Source organism: Aquarana catesbeiana, linkage group LG10 (assembly GCF_042186555.1).
Source record: "Aquarana catesbeiana isolate 2022-GZ linkage group LG10, ASM4218655v1, whole genome shotgun sequence".
NCBI lineage: Eukaryota > Metazoa > Chordata > Amphibia > Anura > Ranidae > Aquarana > Aquarana catesbeiana.
In genome coordinates, this window is record NC_133333.1 from 30644016 (window position 1) to 30656866 (window position 12851).

The following is a 12851-nucleotide window of genomic DNA, read 5'->3' on the forward strand; positions in this document are numbered from 1 at the left end:
CGCTCCCTGGATATTTTCCCTTTTTCGAACCATTCTCTGTAAACCCGAGAGATGGTTGTGCGTGAAATTCCCAGTAAATACTCAGACCAGCCTGTCTGGCACCAACAACCATGCCATGTTCAAAGTCACTTAAATCCCCTTTCTTCCCCATTCTGATGCTCGGTTTGAACTTCAGCAAGTCGTCTTCACCACGTCTAGATCCCTAAATTCATTGATTTGCTGCCATGTGATTGGCCGATTAGCAATTTGTGTTACCAGGCAATTGAACAGGTGCACTTAATAAAGTGGCCAAGTGAGCGTACAATTTAACTAACATGTTGCGAAACCTTGTTCAGGCGTTAAGACCTTCGACATAAAGGGGTTAAAGAAGACATGGATTAACCATAAGGAGCCATTTAACCACTTCCAGACCACCGCACGCCGATATACGTCCTGTCTTTGAAGAGCTAGCTGCCATAACCCCCGTATCCTCTCCTTCAGCAGGCGGTCCAGTTTCCGATAATAGTGGTCTCTGCGGCGGATTTCCCGCAAGATCACTTTTATCGGCGGCGGGAGAGGGTCCCCCCCTCCCGCCACTCTCTGGTGCCCTCCGGCGCTTACCGGAGATGTAGGCAGCGGCGGAGGTGATCGGATCCTTCTCCTTCCTGGGTATGGAGACGAGTGAGGGGAAGATGCCCCCCCCCCATCTCCATACCATTGCAGGGCGGAAGCGACGTCAAAACCTTACTTCCACCCAGAGCTCTTAAAGGGCCATTTTTTTTTTAAATGACAAAATTATTATTATTTTTTTTCTTGCATTTTAGTGATAATATGAGATGTGAGATCTTTTTTGACCCCAGATCTCATATTTAAGAGGACCTGTCATGCTTTTTTTCTATTACAAGGGATGTTTACATTCCTTGTAATAGGAATAAAAGTGACACCATTTTTTTTTTTAAAGAACAGTGTAAAAATAAAAAATAACAGGTAAAATAAATAAGAAAAAAATAAAATTTTTTAAACGTGCCCCGTCCCGCCGAGCTCGCGTGCAGAAGCGAACCCATACATGAGTAGCGCCCGCATATGAAAACGGTGTTCAAACCACACATTTGAGGTATCACCGCGATCGGTAGAACGAGAGCAATAATTCTAGCCCTAGACCTCCTCTGTAACTCAAAACATGCAACCTGTAGAATTTTTTAAAACGTCGCCTATGGAGATTTTTAAGGGTAAAAGTTTGTTGCCATTCCACAAGCTGGCGCAATTTTGAAGCGTGACATGTTGGGTATCAATTTACTCGGCGTAACATTATCTTTCACAATATAAAAATATTGGGCTAACTTTACTGTTGTCTTATTTTTTAATTAAATAAGTGTATTTTTTCCAAAAAAAAAGTGCGCTTGTAAGACCGCTGCGCAAATACAATGTGACAGAAAGTATTGCAACGACCGCCATTTTAGTCTCTAGGGTGTTCGAAAAAACGTGGCATTAGTGGTTAAAGTTCTTCTCTAGCCTGGGAAACCTTCCCCTCACCACCAATGACAAACGTCACCCCTCCCCCCCCCATTCCCTAACTAATCAAGAACTAATTGTGAAGAATAATGTCTAGAGATGCGAGGATATGACGCACCACATCCCAAATAATTCTTTTTTGGTAGTGGTATGAAGAAGGCATTCTTAAGGTGCTGGAGACATCAATACAATGATATAATAAAAATAAACAAACTTTTTTATACTGTACATATTCCAAAAAAACTCATCTAAAAGCTCTTTGACGCACCTAAATATCGGATCCCAGGTCTTCTCTTCTCCTCACCGCAGAGTAGGGGCGTCCTTCTTCAGGGGTCCCAAATCGCTGTCCTCTCAGGCCTTGAAGACTGCAACAACGGATCATCAATCTCTACCTGGATCAAATGAGAAGTCAGCCCTGGTGGACTCCAGGTTTCCTCTTATGACTGTCAATTGTCTGTGTAGCCTGTTACTCTATGTTAAGTAGGGGAAAACACTATAAGAAAATCGGGCGAACGATCATCTGATTTTCCTCTTTGTTTCGCAGCAAATTGGAACCGATGAACGAAAATTCGTACAAAAATGCGCGTACGACAAAGGCTTTTTTTCTCTCCTTGTTTAGCGGCAGTCTTTCTTTTCTAATTTCTCTTGTATGAAAGCGGTACACATTAAAAACGAAAATCATTCGTTCTGTCCCCGTACGAGAAAGATTTTGGAGTTTGCCCTTTTGGGAATTTTCGTACGTAAAGTTGGAATCGGCTGTCGAAAAAGTTGTGCGCACATTATACGAAAAATCGCACGAAAATTCTTTGGACGAAAATTCTTTGGACGCAAATGTTTGTTTGATTCTCTTATAGTGTGTACGAGCGTTTAGGAAGAAGGAAGTCGGCCGCCGGAATGTATCTCCTTATTCTCATCTTTGTTTAAACATCATGATGATCTTTATATACAATATCAGATCAACTTTTTTTTTTTTTTTTTTTTACAGGGCTTTTTGTTTCTGTTCCTGAACATGAAAACCACTAACCACAGTCACTATCAGTAAATAGACAATATACTGTGTGTGTATGTATGTATGTATATATATATATATATATATATATATATATATATATATATCCGCTAAGCCACAGTGCTGCAGACATAAAGTACATGCAGCACAGTGGCTGAGTGGTTAGCACTTCTGCTTTACAGCTCTAGGTCCTGACCACAAGACTGTTTGCATTGAGTTTATTACTTGGTCCCTGGGTTTGTGTGAGTTTCCTCCCACGCTTTAAAGATGTGCTAATAGGTTACTTGGCTCCTGTCTAAACTAGACCCCAGTATATCAGATATGGACCTTAGATTGTAAGCTCCTCGCTGTATAAAAACCTGCAATAAATCATATAAATCTGGAGAGCATTGATCCAGGTAGTGGTTGGGCTGATGTTGAAATTAGCAACATATTAACCACTTCAGCCCCGGAAGAATTGGCTGCTGAATGACCAGGCCATTCTGTGCGATACGGCACTGCGTCGCTTTAACTGACAATTGCGCGGTCGTGCAATGCTGTATCCAAACAAAATTTACATCCTTTTTTTCCCGCAAATAGAACTTTCTTTTGGTGGTATTTGGTCACCTCTGCGGTTTTTATTTTTTTGCGCTATAAACAAAAAAAGAGCGACAATTTTTCCTATAATAAATATCCCCAAAAAATATATAAAAAACCTAATTTTTTCCTCAGTTTAGGCCGATATGTATTCTTCTACATATTTTTGGTAAAAAAAAAAAAATCGCACTAAGCTTATATTGATTGGTTTGCGCAAAAGTTATAGCGTCTACAAAATAGGGGATAGTTTTATGGCATTATTTTTTTTCTTTTCTTATTAGTAATGGCGGCGATCTGCCATTTTTATTGTGACTGCGACATTATGTCAGACACATCGGACACCTTTTACACTATTTTGAGACCATTCACATTTATACAATGATCAGTGCTATAAAAATGCACTGATTACTGTATGAATGACTGTATGAATGACACTGGCAGGGAAGAGGTTAAACACTAGGGGGCGATCAAGGGATTAACTGTGTCCTAGGGAGTGATTCTAATTGTGGGGGGGATGGGCTTCAACTCACATGACAGCGATCACCGCTCCCGATGACAGAGAGCAGTGATCCCTGTCATGCCACAAGGCAGAAGGGGGAAATACCTTGTTTACATAGGCACTTCCCTGTTACACAATCGCCGGGAGACCGGCGGACATCGAGTCCGCGGGTCCCGCGGGCACGGTCACGCTGTACACGGTGGGCGTGCGTGTGCCCGCTAGCCCTGCCAATTAAAGGGGACGTATAGGTACGCCCATTTGCCCACCACTGCCATTGTGCCGACGTATATTGGCGTTTGATTGGCGTGGTATTTGATAATCTCTGCGGTTTTTATTTTTTGTGCTATAGACAAAAAAAGACCGACAATTAAAAATTAAAAAAACACAATATTTTTTACTTTCTGCTATAAAACATATCCAAAAAAAAAAATGTAAAAAATCTAATTTCTTCATCAATTTAGACCAATATGTATTCTGCTACATATTTTTGGTAAAAAAATACAGCTCAGCCCATACAAACCAGTGACAGGCTGGCAGCAGTTGCCCACTGGTATTCCAATGTAATCTCACATGGAGCGATTACCTAGGGTTAGGGACAGATGATCACTCTGGGACACAAACAGCTTGTGTCCAAGGACAATCTTCTGTCCCTCACCATAGATAATCATTCCATAAAGCGATTACATGTAGACATTGAGGACAGCTGCGGCTGCTGTCAGCCTTTCATTGCTTTGAACAGCCTGAGCAGCTTCAACTATCTACAAGCACCTGTAAATCCAACTGCAGGAGTCCAGTTGAGGTGGAGCTCTAAGAGGAAAAGGTGGAGCATAAAGAAGAAGGGGTGTGGTTTACAGATGACAGGGCGGGAAATAAAACAGGAAGGGGTGGGTCATAATGTCGCAGACCCGATAAAAATCGCAGATTGCCGCCATTACTAGTAAAAAAAAAAAATTAATAATAATAAAAAATAATAAAATGCCATTTTGCCTCTAGTCAAAAAGTGCCCCATCATTGGTGTCGGTGGGAGGAATAGTGCCCAATCATTGGTGTCAATGTGGGGGGGGGTACAGTGCCCCAGCATTGGTGTCATTGAGAGGAATAGTGCCCCATCATTGGTATCAGTAGAAGGATTAGTGCCCCATCATTGGTGTCAGTGGGAGAAATACTGGCATCATTGTTGGTGTCAGTAGGAGGAATAGAGCCCCATCATTGGTATCAGTAGAAGGATTAGTGCCCCATCATTGGTGTCAGTGGGAGAAATACTGGCATCATTGTTGGTGTCAGTAGGAGGAATAGTGCCCCATCATTGGTGTCAATTTGAGGAATAGTTTCCCATTGTTGGTATCAGTGGGGGGAATAGTGCTACATCGTTGGTGTCAATGGGAGGAATAGTTTCCCATTGTTGGTATCAGTGGGAGGAATAGTGCCACATCGTTGGTGTCATTGAAAGGAATAGTGTCCCATTATTGGTATCAGTGGGAGGAATAATGCCCCATCAAGGGTGTCATTAGGAAGAATAGTGTCCTATCCTTGGCATCAGTGAGAGGAATATCGCCTATCACATTGTTGGTGTGATTGAGAGGAATAATGCCTCATATCATTGGGAGGAGTTGTTGCCCGGAGGGCCAAATGAAGGGAATTAAAATGTCACATATAGCCCGCAGACCGCAGTTCGGTGACCACTGCTCTATACCACGAGCTTTACTTGGTGATGAATCTTTCCTTTTTGCTACTATTGTGGGAAAATTAGGTTCATCCACCACTTTGACCTGTCTTTGTATTATGAGAAAAATCTGAGAAAGTGGAGGCAATATTGACTCTCGTGGTACAGTATGAACTTACACAATGAATTTAGAGAAATATAAATTTATTATACAAGAAATATTTTAAGTTAAAAACATAGACAAATGTATACTAAACACCAGATGCTACTCATTAGAGGCACCCAATTCTCTGACGCAATCTGGGAAAAGAAAGATCAACCAAATATTTTCAACAGAAACAATTCTCCAGTTGCAAACTCTACATGTTTCTCGGTGACCCGCTTCCTCAGGAGTATACTTAACAGAGAATGATCTACAAGAAAAACATATGAAATAAATCAACATGTAAAAAGATATAATAATCAGATAACGGAGATAGAACGGGTCACCAACCAACATAGTGAGACGCCATGTATCCGTAACCTCAAATATATATAAAGATCATGGTAAAGCCCCAAAGGAAACCCCCCCAGTAGTATAGATAAGGCCCAATAGGAATGTAATTATAGGAGCAAGAAAGGACTCCTGGAGGGCACTGTATTCACAGGTAGCTAATTGTTGCCTGAGGTCATCACAAGACTTTTGTATGGGGTAAACGACACACATCAAAGAGCATGAGTTGTTACAGTGTTAATGCTATATGTCATATATATCAGAACCACCCAATGTATGACCGCAACCAGTAACCATTTTAATTTTTTTTTAAACGGGCCTATTTACAAAGGCAAGGAGTGGCAATGGGTACCTGTTGCGCTCCTTCATATGCCAACCTTTATTTGAACCTTTATTTGGGTGGCTGGGAGAGGTGGATTTTCTCTGATGAGAAATTTGTGTTTTGGTTGACTAAGGTACAATATTGGTTCCACTTCATTGATGATCTTCTGATCGTTTGGACAGGATCCAAGGATGAACTTCTCTGTTTCTTGGAGACTCTAAATGTAAACGATTTCAATTTAAGATTTACACTTACCTTTTAGTACCCAACAAATTGCTTTTCTGGATCTTTTAATTTTTGTTGATGAGAATGGCTACATTGCAACCAAACTTTTTCGCAAACCTAGCTCTGGCAATACCATCTTACATGCCTCTAGTTCAAACCCTGCCCCATTGATCAGAAGTATACCTTATGCGCAATACTTGTGCCTTCGTAGGAACTGCTCCTCAGACAAGGACTTTCTTCGCCAATCTGGTCTTTAACGACTGAGACTATTTGAAAGAGGTTATTCCAAAACTCTGTTAAGGAAAGCCTTTAACAAAGCCGGGGCCAGACCCAGATCTGAACTTTTGTTTAAAAATGCTCCTAAAACTGAGATGAATACAGTCAGGTTCATCACTTATTTCTCTCCCCATGAACAATCTTTATGTTTATCCATCTCAAACTATTGGCATTTATTGGCCGAGGACTACACCCTATCTAAATAGCACCCTGGAGCTGGTGTTTAGGCGGGCAGTCTCTCTGTGAGACACTCTTACTAGTAGTCATTATCAAATTAAATCTGTTGTTTCTCCTCGCCCCTCTAGGGGGACTTATCGTTGTGGCGGATGTAGGCGCTGCCCCTGGATCACTGAGGGCAATAGCATCTATTTGCCTAATGATCAATGGCACCAGTCGCGACAAGATGCAGATTGTACCACTCGTGGTGTCATCTATTTGATGGCGTGCCAACGTCACGCCTTTTATGTAGGCAAAACTATTCGCAAACTGGGGCATAGAATGAGAGATCACCTATACTATTCTGGCAGCGAAAAAATCCTCACACCCATCACTAGACACATAGGTCTCTATCATAGATTTGATAACACTCTGCTTTCTTTCTTTGTGCTTGAGGTTGTCCCCCACCAATCCTAGAGGGGGTGATTGGGACAACTCTATTTTAAGATCCGAGACCTACTGGATAGAGAAGTTTTCTGCTCTCGATCCTCCAGGAATCAATAAGATCAATTCATACAAACCCTTTTTGTAAAAATGTATTTGATCTGCTATTCTGTTTTTAATTGGGATCTGACACGACTGTTCCATCCTTCTTAATAACTCTATGTAATGTGGGGATCTATCCCCCCCCCTTTCTCTTCTTTCCCTTGTTTCCCTCTCCTTCCTCAGAAAGAGAGAAAACCCCTCAAAGAGTTGGTGGGACTTTAAAGGCGACAAAGTAGTAAAAAACAATTTTATTGATACAAATATACAAAAATAAATAAATATGACAATATGAAGAGCGTCTAATACAATTCACTGCATACACAATAAAATAAGGATATGGATATGCTGATGTGAATTCGAATGTATATTCGTGTAATCTTCCACCTTGGGCCTACGCGTTTCGGGACTAACTAAAGAATCCCTTCATCAGGGGAAACTTAGGAGGAATCACACTACAATACTCCTTTTCCTCCTCCCCTCTCCCTTCCCCTCCTTCTTCCAGTGGATCCGGTGTTGTGGTGTCCCTATCCGGACAATTGAACTATCCTTAACCGCTTAACGACCAGTGCACAACGATATACGTCGGCACAATGGCACGGCTGTGCAAAAGGGCGTACAGGTACGCCCCCTTTAAGAAGCGACATTGTGGGCGCGTGCACCCGCCGCGTGCTCCATGATCGTGCCCCTGGGACCCGATGTCCGCCGGAGTCCCGCGATCGTGTCACGGAGCGGCAGAGTGGGGAGATGCCTATGTAAACAAGGCATTTCCCCGTTCTGCCTAGTGACATGACAGGGATCTACTGTGCCCTGTGATCGAGAGCAATGATCGCTGTCATGTCCTAGGTAGCCCACCCCCCCCACAGTTAGAATCACTCCCTAGGACACACTTAACCCCTTGATCGCCCCCTAGTGTTTAACCCCTTCCCTGCCAGTGCCATTTATGCAGTAATGAGTGCATTTTTATAGCACTGATCGCTGTATAAATGACAATGGTCCCAAAATAGTGTCAAAAGTGTCCGCCATAATGTCACAGTCACGATAAAAATCGCAGATCACCGCCATTACTAATAGAAAAAAAAAATTAATAATAAAAATGCCATAAATCTATCCCCTATTTTGTAGACGCTATAACTTTTGCGCAAACCAATCAATATACACTTATTGCGAGAGAATCTTCACCGCACAGGTATAGGTCCAAACCAGGTAATTGTCTCCGAGAGTAACAGGAGCCCCAGGTGCTGGCTAATGCTGAATCATGCTGAAGATATATGAAAAAGTCCGGACAGCCGCACATCAGGAAAATGTTGTCCAAAAATCTTTATTGTAAAATCAAGATCATACAGTATACAGGATACCATGGCAAAAAAAAGTACAGGCAATCAGCTAATGCGTTTCGCACTTTAAGCTAAGTGCTTACTCATAGCTGATAGAAATTACTATTACTAATTTAATAACTAATTTAATTACTAAAAGAAAAAAAAAATTAATAATAAAAATGCCATAAATCTATCCCCTATTTTGTAGATGCTATAACTTTTGCGCAAACCAATCAATATACACTTATTGCGATTTTTTTTTTTACCAAAAATATGTAGAAGAAGAAGACATATCTGCCTAAAATGAGGAAAAAAAATGTTTTTTATATATATATTTTTTAGGGATATTTATTATAGCAAAAAGTAAAAAATATTACTTTTTTATTCAAAATTGTCGCTCTTTTTTTGTCTAAAGCACAAAAATAAAAACCGCAGAGGTGATCAAATACCACCAAAAGAAAGCTTGTGGGAAAAAAAGGACCTCAATTTTGTTTGGGAGCAACGTCGCACAGCCGCGCAATTGTCAGTTAAAGCGACGCAGTGCCGAATCGCAAAAAGTGCTCTGGTCAGGAAGAGGGTATATTCTTCCGGGGCTGAAGTGGTTAAACGCATTTTTGGATTTGTCAATCTAATGTTATAATAATATGAGTTTTTCTGTCCCCCTTGTTTTGTTTCATCCCTTTTGGTTTCTTGTATGTTTTGGCTCCTCCCGGTACTGGATGAGACCCTTGGAATAGGAGTGGTGTGCTCCCATTGTCGGCCTCTCTGTGGTGGGTGTCTAATCTTCCCGGTTGAGTGTGTGATCTCCCTTCCTATTGACATCCTGGGTTTGACCACTAGATGTTGCCCTTGGATGCCATTCTGTTTTAGGATGGGCGGACGGCTCTTTTTGTGTGTAGTTCACACTAAGAGGCCGTTTTGCGGTACTGTCTGGAATCGGGTCCGGTGACGTTATTCAGAGGTGCCTGCTGTGATTGTCATCTGGATAGGAATCAAGTGTGTGAGGCTGTATATAGTGGGAGCTGGTCCCCCTAAGCCTGCTCTGTGGCAGTCTGCATGGCGGTGGAGACGTCTGTTGGGAGTGGCCTGACTGGTAGTATTTACCCTCATCTCAGCTGTTGATATAGTGTTTATATACAACTAAATATCGGTATATTTGATGGGTATGCTGGCAACGCTGTATCTTGGCCTAGGGCAGCACTTTGGTAGGGTGGGTGGGGGGGGCAGCACTTTGGTAGGGTGGGTGGGGGGATAAAGCCCTTTCTCCTGGCTCCCGCACAAAAAATACAGCTCACCCCATACAAACCAGTGACAGGCTGGCAGCAGTTGTCCACTGGTATTCCAATGTAATCTCACATGGAGCGATTACCTAGGGTTAGGGACAGATGATCACTCTGGGACACAAACAGCTTGTGTCCAAGGACAATCTTCTGTCCCTCACCATAGATAATCATTCCATAAAGCGATTACATGTAGACATTGAGGACAGCTGCGGCTGCTGTCAGCCTTTCATTGCTTTGAACAGCCTGAGCAGCTTCAATTATCTGCAAGCACCTGTAAATCCAACTGCAGGAGTCCAGTTGAGGTGGAGCTCTAAGAGGAAAAGGTGGAGCATAAAGAAGAAGGGGTGTGGTTTACAGATGACAGGGCGGGAAATAAAACAGGAAGGGGTGGGTCATATTTAAATTAGGGGGTCACGAGTATAGTCAGGTTTAGGGTAGCACAAAACCTAAATACATCACTGTATGCTGGTCCAATTTAGGCATCTTGCTGGATCTGTCCCGGTTTGGAGGTGTCGCCCGATGGTTCTTACGCTTATGTTTATTGATTACTGGGCTCTTGCTAGAGTTGGTGACTTGAGGTTACTCTATCTGCGACCTTAATATAAAGAAAGAAACTGATTCCATCCACAACCTTATCTTTGAATAGGTAAGTGTTTTTGCGGTCATACATTGGGTGGTTCTGATGTATATGACATATAGCATTAACGCTGTAACAACTTATGCTCTCTGATGTGCGTCGTTTACCCCATACAGAATTCTTGCGCTGACCTTAGGCAACAATTACCTACCTTGGAATACAGTGCCCTCCTGGACAATTTTCACACCCCGCCTTGCTTTATACTTTTGCAAAGATGTTATAGGTGTGTATAGACACCCCCCCCCCCTTTTTTTTTTATCTGTTCCTTTGTTTCTTATTTTTATATTATCCTCTATATATGGAAATGCTTTGTTATAGATTACTATAATCGGAGTGGTTGAGAGATAATCTCATCTCTGCCCTAGAAACACCCAATCTTTGGGAATTAGTTCAAACATGGCATACTGTTCCTTTCCACATATATATCTTCTTTCTTTTTGAAATAGTGTTTTACACATCTTTATAGTAGCTGGTTCCCACACTCGCCCGGGAGATTGCCTTACAGGCTTTGTGACGCCTAAGCGTTTTGCTCCTATAACTACATTCCTATTGAGCCTTATCTATACTACTGGGGGGTTACCATGATCTATCTATATTCGAGGTCACGGATATACGACGTCTCACTATGTTGGTTGGTGACCCGTTATCTGATTATTATATCTTTTTACATGTTGGTTTATTTCATATGATTTTCTTGTAGATCATTCTCTGACAAGTATACTCCTGAGGAAGCGGGTCACCACGAAACATGTAGAGTTTGCAACTGGAGAATTGTTTCCTTTGAAAATATTGCAGAATTTGTTTGATCTTTCTTTTCCCAGATTGCATCAGAGAATTGGGTGCCTCTAATGAGTAGCAGCCGCTGTTAAGTAAACATTTGTCTGTTTTTAACTAAAAATATTTCTTATATAAAAAAAAAAAAAAAAAAATTATATTTTTCTAAATTCATTGTGGAAGTTCATATTGGGCCATGAGATTCCATATTGCCTACACTTTCTCTGATTTTCCATTTAGTTTCAGGACGAAGGTATACTTTATTCATTTTTTTTAAATTTTTTTTTTTTATCAAGTAGCATTTCACATGTCTTTGTATTATACTCTGATTTATTTCCACATGGACCCATGGGATTGGTGACTTTGTGGCTATTAAAAAGAAAATGTTGAGGTGTCAGACATATTGTCATTCCTTACTACCCGGATTAAGTCTTTATTGTACCAAATGTTATTCAGGAAAAACATGCTTCTCCCGCACATTCAATTTGTAGGCTGTCCCACCTCTACAAACTTTTCACCCCCCTCCCTCTCCTCACTGACTTACACAGAGCCTTTCACTCTGCAGCTTCCCCTGTGTTCCTATTGGCAGGAGGAAGAGAGCCAATTAAAGGCACAGTTACAGGAGCCAATGAATGAGACTTTAACAAGCAGCAGCAGCTTAAAAGGACTCTGGAATATGAAGTCTCAGCACAGAGAGCAACCTGATTCCTAAAGGGGCGGGACTACAAATCCCAGCATGCTCTGCTAGCAGAAAAGGAGAGACCCCATTTCGATTCCCTCAAGAGTTTGAGTCAGCACGAGGTGGAGGAACAGATCAGACCTGAGGGAGAGACGCTGTCTCTCAAGTGATCTCACCGCACAATTCAGGCCTCCGTCGCCGGTCGGGACATCCAGCCTGAAAGAGGGGGATCCCAGGTGCACATCCAGGTACACCTGCACCAACGCGTTCCTGTTAGAGGTGACCAGTCGTGTCGCCAGGAGAACCTGCCTGTTCCAGGACGTTCACTTGTGCCTTGATCACAGGATTGGCTGAGGGGGCTTTTTGCCCATTTGCAGGAAACAGGGACACTGCACTACAGAAGGGGTTAATTGAACACTGTATACAGACATCATTGCTGGAAGCCATCTTGCTGACACATGTAGTGCCACAAGGATAAAGGATAAGGCCATCCATTTCTGGGGACACTGTATGCAGACATCCTGGTCTCACCTTGCTGAGAAAGATCCTGCCCGCTTCACTTGATAATCTGGTTGTGTTGTTTGGCCCTGCTAGTCAGGAGCTCAAGTGCACCAAAGAAAGTGGCTAGCTGAAGACGCAAAGTTTTATCTTTTCTTCAAAGGACTGAAGCTACTAGTGCCATACGGATCCGCACACACATATTCAGGGGTCTGTATATGCAGTGGGTGTGTGGGACAGCTTATTCAGAAGGTTAAGCCACTGCATGTTGATTTGAATAAAGTGTTTAAAGTTGGGCCTGTGTTGTCAGGGGACAGAAAAAAGAGGCCTGACACAAAGAGGGTCATTCTTTTGCTCTCTCCCTGCCTGGACTCAGAGCCAACTGATCCAACTTAAAGCGTCATATTG